A 13,215-nucleotide genomic window follows, 5' to 3' on the forward strand; every position below is an offset into this window, starting at 1 on the left:
TTCTTTTCCTCAGGCTGAACAGACACAGGTTGTGCAGCCTTTCCTTATGTGGGAGATGCTCCAGGCCCTTTATAATCTCCGTTGCCTTCTGCTGGACTCCTAATAGATGCCTGTAGTTTTTGGAATGAGGAGTCCAAAACTAGACACAGTAGTCTAAATATGGCCTAACCAGGGCAGAGTAGAGTGAGAAGATCACCTCCCTTGACCTGTAGGCCAGTCTCTTCTTGATGTAACCCAGGATCCCATTGGCCTTCTTGACCCCCAGGGCACACTTCTGGCTCATGGCCAACCTGTTGTCTACCAGGACCCCCAGATCCTTCTCCACAGAGATCCTCTCCAGCAGGTCAGCACCTAATGTGTACTCATGAATGCAGTTACTCCTCCCCAAGTACAAGACTCTACACTTGTTCTTGCTTCATCAGGTTCCTCCCTGCCCAGCTCTCTAGTCTGTCCAGGTCTTGATGAATGGTACTACTGCCTGCAGGTGTGTCAGCCATTCCTTCCAGCTTTGTATCATCAGCAAAACTTGCTGAGGGTGAACTCTATCCCTTCATCCATGTTACTGATGAAGATGATGAACAAGACTGGGCCCAGAACTGATCCCTGTGGAACAAAGCCGTAGAGACTCAGATAATGGGAGCTGTTTTAAACTCTCTGATTCATTTGAACTCCTGTGAGTTAGACCAGATATGCTCCCCAGAGTTTGCTTTGCAAATGGCTGAGGTGAAACTTAGAGACAATATTGACTCAGCAAGATCCATTTGGTACAGTTTGTGTCTGTCACCACTCTGGATGAGGTTTACCAAAGCTGCTCACTGGGCCTTTTCACAAAGGCAGTGAATCATTTAGCAAAAAGACACATGCTACTGTTCACAGCACCATTTTATAGTGAAAATAAAAATCAGAGCTGTAAGGAAACCCCCTCTTAAACAACTGTAGCACCCATGCAATATTCATCAGTCTAGCTGAAGTGTTTCTGTCTTTTTACTCGAGCCATTAGTTCAGTCCATTGATAAGAACCCATGAACACCCTGGGGTCAGCTGTGTGACTGAGGGAAAGGCAGCAATTCAGTAACTACATTTTGGGTATACATAATCTTCAGAATAAAAACTCTAGGTCAGCCTGTGGGCGTACTGAGATGAGCAAGGATCCCTTGGGGAATGGGCTTTTTCTCCACAGGAAGCCCCTGCCCTAAGCAATGTCCCTGGCTTTGGTTGGGATCACTGCTGTGTGCCCAAGAAAAGGCTGTTGGTTTGGGTTGTCTGATTGGGATTATTTTTGTCACTATTTTTATTTCACTGTTTGGGCTGTACTTGTTTTCATAGCTTATACAGAGCTTGCAGTGGATCTTAGAAATATGTACAGCTGTTTGTTTCTTTTTGTTTTGCTTTTATTATGCAGTCAGTGCTAGGGATCATGCAGCACACAGTGTGGTAAAGGAGCTGATAAAGCTATGGGGCCATCAGCCTGCTGAGGGCAGCTCACTCTGCATTCTTTGGAATACACCACATCTTGCTTGAATGTGGTAACTCAGATTGATATTATTATAATCAACGCAATGGCAATAAACATAACAGCTATTTAAGGACAGTTTCTCTCAGCAGCTTCCTTTAAGTGAAGTGAGGTCCTTGCAAAAACTGCTTCCTGCTGCAAAAGATTCTTCCGAACCACTTCTTCCAACCATGCTCACAACAGACACGTTCCAGATACTCTTAACTCACCAGACACTCCTTGGAAACATCAGATATGTCTTTTGTCAAGGGCTTCTGTTTTCAACAATATATTAATATTTCAGGCAAACGTTTGGCAGGTCTTCAGATGTTGCCAACGGGTCTTAACATCTTTGGAAAGAAGTGAGATTTATGAGCAGAGCTGCTGGGCAGAGAGGTGGACATCAGTGGTGTAAAAAGCATACCTTGTGGTTTTAGTGACGCGTGAAGTGTAATTGCAGATGGTAGTGGGTTGCATTCCAGTCACCCTGACAAAGATAAAAGGCGAGGTGAAGGCTTGCAATACAAATTATTTATGGGAGCCCCGTGTTGAGCTGTGCAGAGCTGCCATGGCTGGATTGCCTTTCAGAAAAGTGCGGTAATACTGGCTGCACTGTAATATTAACTGAACTCAGTTATTTTTGCATGGATGAATAGTGACATGCCAGAAGTACTGCTGGTTGTGCTGCTCTGACCTGGCCAACCCAGGGAGTTGCACCCCTTGCTTCCAGTGTGGGTCTTGTTTAACCCTAGATCCTCCATGGACCCCAAGGACACTCAGGAGAAACTGGCAACCTTTTTTTGTTCTTGATAATTTCCTTCCTTCCTTCCTTACATTTTTTTCCTGCCTAGATCTGGCACAACAGCACAGTCATGGACAACAGGGAGACCTCCATGAACCACCAGGCCATGGGCCTGAACACCCTGCCCTGGGTGGCCCTACTGGAGCAGGAGTTGAACAAGGAGGATCCAGAGGGCCCCACCAGCCTCAGCCATCTTGTGGCTCTGAGATGGGGTGACTTTATAAGGGAGGCCCAACAGTCAGGGCTGCCACATGAGGAAAGCTACGTGCAGGGCCTCTCTCTGCTGAGTGAGGATTAGAAGCGGTGTAGCCCTGAAGTATTTCAAATAGAGAATAGCCCCCAGCTTCAGCTTGAAATTGTTCCTGAGCTGCCAGACGGGAATGTGGAATTTTCATGGTGTAAATCTGGTTGCACAATGCAGTGCTTTTAGTTCACTTGCTGCAAAGTAAATGTACAAAGGGGAAGGAACCATCTGAGTTCATGTAGACACTGCAACCTAAATCAGCATTGGAGTGAGATCCTCAGGCGCCATGCACAGTCTGTGGAGCCCCAGGCACAATCCAGTTGACCCACAAGTATGAGGACATCCTCATTTGTTTAAAACTCACTTGTTTAAACATCCTCACTTGTTTAAACAGTGAACACCACTAAAATAAAACAAGACAAAACCCACCAGCTATTAACTGTAGGAACTAGTGAAGAACATGAGTTGCTCCAAGTCAACATTCAGTCCAAAATCTGCCCCAGTGCTCTTCCAAGTTATCTTCAAATGGGGAAAAGGATCCACAGATACCTTTTTCATCTGCTTTGTCACTTTTCATACACACAATAACCCCCTTACCTCCCACTGTTGGGGGCAATTAGTTAGCTTAGCTTTGCTTTTCTGTCCTTGTCCTTCAAACTTCTTGCAATCCAACTGAGTTAAGCAGTGAGCTTTTATTTGGCTATCGTAATTTTCTTACTCAAATAGCTGTGCAGCACCAAACAAATTGCACAGCCTCCTGAAATGAAGCAAATATGTGCACACAATGGGCTGGGCAGACACAGGGTTGCAGAATAAGGTTTTAAGCAGAGCTACTTAAAGAGTGCCAGTGGATGGCAGGTTATTTGCATGTCAGAAATACACCTGATGGAGACAAGCAATCATAAACACTAAGCATTTACAAGCCTCCTCTCCTGCTCAAAGAAACCTGATGCTCAGCCATGCGGAGAAATCATTTATTTCCTCTCTGTAGTAGAAAGTTCACTGAAATGGAAAGCAGCTTTTACAGATGAGTGCTTGAACAGGAATTACGAACTGCATTTTAAGAACAGGCAAACTATATTCACTTTATCTCTTAGATATTTTTAACTAAATACACTAAACCATCTTTTGCAAGATTAGATATGTTATAAAAATACTCTTAATTGCAATGTTTAGGTGTTGAGATGGATTTAAATGCTGGTTTTTGTTGTTGTTGTTGTTCTTCCTGTCACTTTAGGATCCTCATATAAAGGAGAATCAGAATCTTTATGTTTAAATATTCGTCCAGCTAAAACAGTATTATTTGTGAATGTCAGTATGGCCTCTTAATTTGAAGTACTGAAGATGAACAGTAATCAGGATTGCATTCTAATGCCTGAAAATTCACTTTATGTTACTAAAAGTTGTGATTTATATGCTAAGTCAATAGGCTCGTAAAATAAGACACTAAAATAAAGGTTATATGCACACAGTTTACCTGAACTGCCAGGAGGAGTCCTTGTATATCACATGCTTGCCTGGTTTGAGCCTTTAAGGATGAATTAATAGGTATTTAAGAGGCAAACACTGCTACAGTCTCACTGTAGGACAGTTTTCATCTTGTGTGTCACTGCTGTCCTTGCAGATGGTGGTGACCTCATTCCCCAAGGAACCACTCACTCCCCAGATGCCCTTTGGAGGCCTAAGATTTTTCTTTGTGGCCTCTAACACAGGGAGAGTCTCAGCCCAATCTTAGGGGAAGGAGGAGGCCTTGCAGCTGAGAAGAACAGACATTAAGGCTGAGTCCAAATGGAGATCAGGCCCATCACCTTGTCCATCAATTTCCATGAGTGCCTCACTGTTCTTCACTTCATTTTCCTCCATCTGTGACTAGGCTTCATGTTGTGCAGCTGTGTGCAATGGGATTTTGCTAAATGAGCAATGTAGCTATCAAATGGGCAGGCTGCCATGGGGATAGACACTTTCCCATGGAAATCACTGAGTCTATCTCACGAGTCTATCACCTTCTCCAGCATCTCTTCAAGGTTAGACTTGAATCCCCTTCCTCCAGGAGTTGGCCCAGATGAGTGAAGGAGAGGGAAGAAAAATTCGTGGTACCTGAGCACATGTCCACCCCACACCTTACCTTTAGGGTAAGCTCCAAGCCTTGGATTTTGAGCTCACAGCTTGAGGAAGACACTTATGCTCAGTTCTGGGAAGTGATGACTTACCTTGGATAATATGGATGATGGTGCACGTCTGAATGTTTTCCTGAAGCCAGGGGTCATGATCATGTGCTCAGTGATCTGTTCCAGGTAAATCAGGAAACCTTCTGCACAATTTGAATTCTCACTTTGAGTTATCTGGTGAGAGCTCTCAGATACAGGTTTGGTGGGGGAGGATCAAAACATGGAACTGTGGGGAACTGCTGAGGTTTTGGCACAGTCATTGCGCAGGGAGCTGGCTGAACCCCCTTTCTCCTTGGTAGCTCCTTTGCATTCCCATGCATCGTGGCTAGGTGAGGTGACTCCAGTATTCACAAAAAATGATCATTCTGTTCAGTCTGCTACAAGGGGAGAGAAGAGGCAGTGCGATTTTCATCCACGTGCTTTCAGGAAGACTGATGTTCCCCGTTTGTTTGTTTGTTAGTGAAACATTGGTTTGCTTGGGGAATTTAAGCTATGAAGCAACCCATATTTGGAGAATTAAGTGAGCTTTCTTGTTTTGGCTTTCACTATTTTCTTCTTGCTCTTTTCTTTATCTCAAAGGCCAAATCCACTAAGCAGACTGGAATAGGTGAGGGAGTTTTGGTGTTGGTTTTTGGTTGTTTTTCAGACCCTTTTGACCTGGAGATATAGTGTTCATGTGGAGAGCATATGACCTGTATCACCTGGAGTGCACTCTCCAAAATCTTCAGAGCCCTCTCCAAAAACTGTTAGTTGCTGACTTTGTCCTCATGCCTTGCTTTCACCTGTTGTGGGCATGACTTGGGTAGGTCCAGATGGGAATTTTGGAATCTCAGTCCAAAAGGGTCATGCAAAAATACCCCAAAGTCCCTTCTTGGGGTCTGCCTTATATATATCTCCTTGGTCTACACACTTTCCCAGTACAGTTCTGCTTCTGCTTACAGAGCCCCCTCTTTCCAAGGGCTGTTAGGGTCAGCCACCTAGCTGCGGCCTTGCAGATCTGTCACTAACAATAATTAACCCTCTGCTCATGGCTCATTGCTGCTACAAAAACACATTTTGGTTCTACGTGATATCTTCCATGCAGAGTCAGCACAAGAGAACTGAAAACCTAAGCAGCATGAGATGTATATGGGTCACAGTGGTTACAAATGTTAAGTGCCTGCTTCAGAAATAGGAGCTGGGCACGTCAAGCAGCCTATAAATAATCATCTCTGGGACCCAGGCTTCCAGACACATGTATATGTCACAGAAATGCCTGTTACAGCTCTTTAGCACTTCAGAACTGAAGTTAAAGCTACAGGCACATGACCAGGAGCAAGGGTGTGAGGAGACCTGAGAAGTATAGCAGGTCATGTACAGGATTTGTAAACTGCACTGTAGCAACAGTACCTCAGTGGGACATCTCCATCGGAAGAGTTTGTAGTAGGCTACTTGTGGCCTTGAACAAAGCTGTCAGGTTGCGTTTATCTCATTTTGGGCCAACAAGTACTGACTCTTAAAGTGGCAGCTGTAACCTAGTCTGTCTACAGCAACCCATCACCCTCTGGCCTGTCCCATTTACCTTGAGCACTGTGAGGATGAGCCTGAGATATCAAACTTCTTCAGTGGCTAGAAAATAAAGAAAAAGGGATGAATTAAGCTGTCATTATATATACATATATACATATATATATTTCATTGAAGGTGTGTTAGTGGCATTTGTTATCTCAGTCTATCACACATGGAGATTAGAAGTAGCATAGGGCAACCTGAAGATCAGATGGGCCTCCAATGCTTAGCTTCTCCGGGGGTGGGCCCTATAAACATCACATCTTCCTCTTTCACAAGTATATCTTTTTGTGATTGCTACCTCAAAAATTTGAATTGCTTATTTGTTCAGGCCTTCTCTTCTGTGTTTGGTGCATCCAAACTTTCCCAAAAGGAAAGCTTTCAGGAGATTTTCATGGGGTTATTTGTTTGCCCTTTTCCAGTCTCCTGCATACATTGTTCATTCAAAGGCTCCTTTCCCATCACTACACAGGTAATAAATTCAGAAAAACTCAATCTTTCTTTTTCCCTGCTATTTCCCTTGTTGTTCACCCCTGCCACCACATCCCTGAGTGCAACTGGATTGGTGTGGCTGCTACAGTTCTATGTGGGTCTGTGGTGGGAGGACCAAACCACCCCTAAAAATACTCTTATGAAAGAAGAAAAAAGAATATAAGTCAACTATTTCTCCAGTTGGTTCAGTAGCCCCCACAAACAGTGGTAGCAGTGCAAGAGAACTGGGAACAGGAGCTCAGCAGAAATCTCCGGCTACATTTGGGCCATAGCATGATTTCACTTTTTTTCTCTTGATAAGAAGACATGCAGTCTGCCTGAGAGATTCAAATAACAGGAAGCATTCCATCTCATTAGTAAGGGAACAACATACTGAGAATGCCGTCTGCATGGGGAGTGACATTATTCTGAGCTCAGCCTGGGAGAGTCCTTGTTCGGATGAACAGACCATTGGTCAGTTTATAATGTTCAGATGATGTACTGATCTGTACTTCTAGAGAGGCTTAGGAGGTGTTTATGGAAGGAGGACATCTCACACTAAGGAGAAAAACTGTAGGAGTTTTTCCTCTGAAGTCTTTCCCTCATAATTGTAACCGAAGCACATAACAGGACATATTTTTAAAGGCATCCACGGAGGAGGATTACTGCAGGGGGATGGTTAAATGTAGAGCAGGCTGGTATTGAACTGTGCAGTGGGGCTGCAAGCATTCCTTTTTGTGTTGTTTTCATGCAGCACCTCACACAATTGAGCCATGGACCTCACTGGCTTTGTATTTCTATAGTAATTAAAAATATTTGTTGAAAAATAGATGTGGTCATTGCTTTTAAAAAGATTCCAGTTAGCATAGATTCTATCAGCAAAGTCTCATGTTCTGTGTAAAATAAGGACTTTTTGTAAGACCTGCTAATGAACTCACGTTCACATCCCTTAGCAAGTTAAAGGATGATAATGTTACATATTGACACCTTCTATATCTCATGTTTCTGTAAAAAGGCAGAAGTAGAGGGCTGCTATTAAATTGTTAAATGGCTTCACACAGGTCAGAGTCTGCCATTCAGGACCTCTGGCACCAGGGACTTTTTACCCCTTTCCCTTCCTGATGAGTTCAGTCCAGGGAAGCCTACTGCCTCAGGAGTAGCCTATCTTCCTAGTTGCCACTAAGATTTCTGAGCAGCCAGACATGATTTGTTCCTGAGGTTGGGTCTTCTGAAGCCTTCCAGAGAATCAGAAATCCAGGTCTTTGCCTGCAAATTGTGAAACCAAAGCAAACCAAACTGAACAAAAAGAATGCTGAAAACCCATGCAAAGCACCCCACAGTTTGGCACAGACTGCTGCTGCTGACCTTGGGGTTGCTCTTGCAGAGCCAAACTTTGCTGTCCCTCCCCAGGAGTGGAGTTTCTGAGAAAGCTCTCTTGTGCTTATCAAGCCCTCTTCAGAGGTGCTGAATTGCTGCTGATAGTTCTCTTCATGTGAGTCAAATACACCATTAGGAACTGTGTAAGGCTTTGGTGTTGATTAAGGCACTCCGTGGTTATCCACTGGCATGTGTCTGTCATTATCTGTTAATTAAGCAAAGTAAAAGACCAACACTAGCTTTAAAAACCATCCTCAGACATATTCTTAATACATGTTTATATGCTAGCATTGGCAGAAAATGAGTTAGGTAGTTCTTTTCTGTCTGTATTTGCTCCTAATTTTAGACACTGTCATCTTGCTTCTGGCATGGTTGAAATTTTATGCCATGTCCAACTTACAGCAACCTGTCTACTGTCAGTGCACACCAATGACGACATCTCATGCTATCTATAAGCCTCATCTGGGAGTATGAAAAGGATTTCCAGGAAGACCCTTGGTGGGATGATACAGCGCATTACTGGAGTCAGTGTTGGCCAATATCATTGGCTCTGAACAAAATGTGTATTTTTGGCTGGCATGGGGCTTCCCCACAGTCATTACTCCTCAGTCTTCCTGCTGCAGACCCAGAGCTGTGGAGACTCACTGGGCATGCACAGGTGATCAAGCTGGCATACAGAATTCTGGACCGATCCTTGCCCATTGTCTCCAGTTCCCGATTTCAGAAGTGCCTATGATGACAGATATTGCCACTGCCTAGACATGCTCACCAGCCTGGTCTCATTCTAACCTCTGCTATTGCACTAGTAGGACAGTTGGTCTAGGTGATCTTAGGGGTCTTTTCCAAGCTTAATGATTATATGACTATACAATTCTATGATAAATGTCCATACAGCCCAGGGGCTGGAGGATGGCTGAGTGATTTTTGGAAGAACTACATTATTACATGGTCCATCCGTGGCTTATGTCCAGCCATGCAGATGGACAATTAGTCAGCCCCTTGCAGGGGATGTGGCTTTCTCAGGCTCTCTGATGCTGTGTTGGTGGGCTCTCCTCTGGCACCACCAACTATTACTCTCATGTCCAGCTTGTCTTTTGGGCCATACCATTCCTTGTCAATTCACACCAGTGTTGAAGGCAGGCAGGGAGGAGGGAACCCTAGCCCCAAAAGCAGAAACATCTCCTGCAGGCTAAAGTTCAGATGGCAGTCTCAGCAAAACTTAGTTGAGCTCAACATGTGTTTTTGATAGATGCATTCTTGGAACATTCCAAATCCACAAATCTTGAAGAAAGCTTTATATGGATAAAAAATAACTGTTGATTGAAAATGTCAGTATGTGTTAAAACAAGAGCTGCACTTCTCAGGAAGTAACTGAGAAGAATGCCATTTCCTTAAAACTTTGTTATCCTGAAAGAGGGTGAAGTAAGGTTTACTTCTAACCAAATATCACAAAATATATCCTAATGATGCCCAAAAGGAAAACTAATCATTTGATTAAGTTTCACCTTTACATTCCTCATTATCTACTCTCATATCCATTTCATATTAGTTAGTCAATATTTCTAGAAGCCAAAAAAGTAAAACTTTAGAAGACAATGTCATGATTTATACAGACTATTATCCTTTATTCCTTTGCAATCCACCATACCTCATCTATGTCTAAAAGTCAGTTGTTTTATGTAGCCAAAATTAAGAAAATGTTTTTAACATTGAACCTAATGAATATCTTCATTTCCAGTATCACGGTAGATTCAAGAAATCAGAACTTACAGGATAACAGGTTTTGAACCAGTGGTACTCTGGAGATCATTGAGATGTGAAACAAGTTGAACTAAAGCTTCATCTCAAATGGCTTTAGAGTAAAAAAGTGGTTACAGTTAAATTTTTGTAGACTAGACTATGACTTCTCACCTAATAACAGTATCCATTTTTTCATCAAAGAGGTCTTCTCTATTTTTGGTTACTATGAAAGAAGTTCAAGCCTTACCCCAAACCATCATTGTGTTTCTTTGCTTCTCCTATTTGAGACTCTTCAGATGGAACTGCATTCATAAAGTCAAGGTTTTCCAAGTCTAGAAAAGTCTCAACAGTAAGCACAAACAGTTCTGCAGCCTAAGATCTTGAAAACTGAAAGGAGCCTTTACTGGTTTGCTTGGTAAATACATGGCGTTTTGATTTAATGTATTTCTGACTATCCAACTGTGCAGTGTATAACCACCACTTGTCTCTTCAGTTTTGCCTAGCTGCTCCCTCCTAAACAATTCCTTATTAGAATGCCTCGCAGCATGCCAGGCACTTTGCTTGCCACCAGCCCGAGCAGATGGAAATATGCGTGCCTCTAAGAAATGTGACCTTGTTAGGCTGCTCATCCTTCATGTGTGAGTGAGAGTGATGTAGAGCGTTACGCCCACCGCTTCTCCAAGGATGAGGAGACTTCAACAGCGTGTGTGCATGTCTCCTGGTAACACTGCCTTGATATGATCAACACTGCGGATACTGCTTTTCAGCATTGCCACATTGCTACAAAGCGTATGCTTGTCCCTGTCAGTGCTTACTCCCTCTTCACCTGCTGGAAATCACACCTGAGGGCTAAATGTGGTGCATCAGGGGCTGCTATGGTGGAGGGCAGAGTGTATGTAGCTGCCCTTTTGGCAGTCATTAGAAGAGAAAATTAAGAGATAAGCACAAAAATAGAAAGCAAATGGGTGGATGGAGAAAGAGGATAAATAGATGTTTGTAAATAGCTTTGATCCGTGACTTGATCCTATAAGAAAGTTCTAAAATATGGTGGTAATCTGTTTTGCTTGCGTCATTTTTTGTGGGATTTGTGTCACTTAATGCAGTATACAAGAAAGTTATGTCTAAAGTTTGTGGGCATGACCAAAGAAGGGAAGAATGAACTTATCTTCATCTGACATCCCTTAGATAATAATACAATGGAGAAACCTATGCATCTCTGAAGAAAGAGGCCAAAGTAGTCACCTCTGCCCTCGGGTCTCCAGGCTGTTGCCCACACCGATTTGCCTAGTGCTGTTTGATATACCCTGGGTTCTCTACTGCTCTCATATGGGTCAGGCAGAGAGGACAAGCATGCTGCTCAGAGAAGCTGTGGTTCCCCACCCCCGGAGGCACTCAAGGACAGGTTGGTTGGGGACCTGGGCAGCCAGAGCTGGTGGGGAAAGGGGGTAGGGGAAGGACAGCCCTGCCCACAGCAGCAGGTTGGATTTGGATGGTCCTTGAGTTCCCTTCCAACCCCAGCAATTTATCTATGAGTGATTCTATGGTACAGGAGCTTGAGATGACTGTATTGTTGTGGCTAAATTGGGATACCCCCTGGCACCTCACACTGTGTGAGTCACCTCTGTGTTTGCAATTGAATCAGCTCCCTGACTTGCAGGTCTCTATATCAGGGCTGGTGAATTTTCCCACCAACACCCTAAATAACCACACAGCTCATTTCCTTAATAAGAATAAAAAGTGTTCCTGTTATAACTGTGTGAACTTCAGGCAGCCAGACCCAGCCTCTCTTCTGAAGTGTGCTGTAGGGGCAAATGGAGGGCACTGTTCCCAGATGAATCACAGCTGAAGGCAAAATTTGATGCCCTAGAAGTCCCCTTCTCATTTAAAGCATCTCCTTAGTGGAGGAGTATTGCCAAGTTTGGGAGAGTTCAGGAGAAGGGCTCCAGGGACTCATCCTGGGCAACAGTGGCAGCTCCCTGCTGGCCTTCCTAAACTTTTTGTCCGCACCCCCACACCTCCATGCAACTTCCAGACCCTATTAATCTTCTGCTGGCATTTCTGAGTTCTCCATATGAAGGAAGGAAGAAAATGTACTAAGATACTATCAGGGATAGATGGGAATTTTTGTCCCTGTGTCACTACCATCATTTGAAATGAAATAAATCTGAGCCCTTTCAGCACATTTGAATGTTTAAGACATTGCCTGACAACGGGAAGCAAAATAATTTTGGCTTTCACCCTCTGCCCTTTACTACCAGTGGCACAATTCCACTGATTCATCTGGATAAGGATTGAGCTATCAGAAACTTCATATGTGCTTTCCAGATTGGGTGGTGTGGATGACTGATAGCAGCTCTTAAGAAGTATTAACTCACCGAGCAGTTGTTAGCAGTAGGCAAGTAAGATTCAAAAGACAGACGGCCAGGAATCAGAAACAAGTTAGCACTCAGGACAACTTAAAAGCAAGCACTGATACCCTATATCTCTCCTTTGTTCAGGGCGATGATGAGGTTGCCAACTAAAGCAGGTCCTCTCCTTTTAGGGTTTAAGTCCTCGCTGTTGGCAAATTGTTTTCGTGTTTGGTAAACTGGCCAACTTGTGACCTGATAGTTGCTGACAGGTGAAGAGGGTGCTCTTCTATCCTTGGGACAGTAATCAAAAAATAATAGGCCAGATCCTCTAATCTGATCTGGCACTTCTGAAGAGCTTGGGAGGCAAAAAGGAGCTAGCAACCATCCTGCTGCAAACGGACAGTCAGAAATACCTCTCTTGGACACCCCACCTTGCAGGCAAAAATATAAGAAGCAGGTGGAGATCTGCCCCATGTAGGGCCCACCTTAACCCCAATTACTGTATCAGTGTAAGTGAGGAGTTTTAATCCATAGGCAGGATATACTCTACTGAGAAAGACCTGATTCTGATAGCCTCTGTAGGCTGTGGCTCAGCTTACATTAGATTGCTCTGAGTTCTGCCACCAGTTGTCTGCCATCAGCATTTGTTTGTAGGAGAGTTTATCAGCAACATCTGAGCCAAATTTCTTTGGGAATGGAGAAGAAAGGTGTTTGGAGTTCCTCAACTCTTTCCTTATTGCAGTTGACCCAAACTGCTTGTTTTCTATCCTTCCCACATGGAAATCCCTCTCTGCTCCTGAGAGGGATGTAACATTTCCTTCACTTACCTAAGCTGCTCTTCCTATGAGTGAGGAGTGAGAGGCAGAGCCATAGGGGAAGGTTTCTCTGGGCCTTGATGGAGCTCCAGAGAAGAAAGAAACATCTGTCCTGATAAGGAAATCATTGGCAGCATTAATTATTGCCAATGCCAACTGTTAAGAAAAAGACAAACAACAAGGCAGATTTCAACAAACTAGAGATTA

The 13,215-nt window shown here is 43.7% G+C and overlaps 1 protein-coding gene across 2 annotated transcripts in view; it reads left to right on the top strand.

Moving 5' to 3' along the window:
* LOC107306581 (uncharacterized) overlaps positions 1-13,215 on the top strand; it is a 122,940-nt gene that overhangs the window by 40,272 nt on the left and 69,453 nt on the right. The gene's annotated exons all lie outside the window — the stretch shown is intronic.

Source organism: Coturnix japonica, chromosome 1 (genome assembly GCF_054131305.1).
Source record: "Coturnix japonica strain WE chromosome 1, WE-NBRP24, whole genome shotgun sequence".
NCBI classification, from domain to species: domain Eukaryota; kingdom Metazoa; phylum Chordata; class Aves; order Galliformes; family Phasianidae; genus Coturnix; species Coturnix japonica.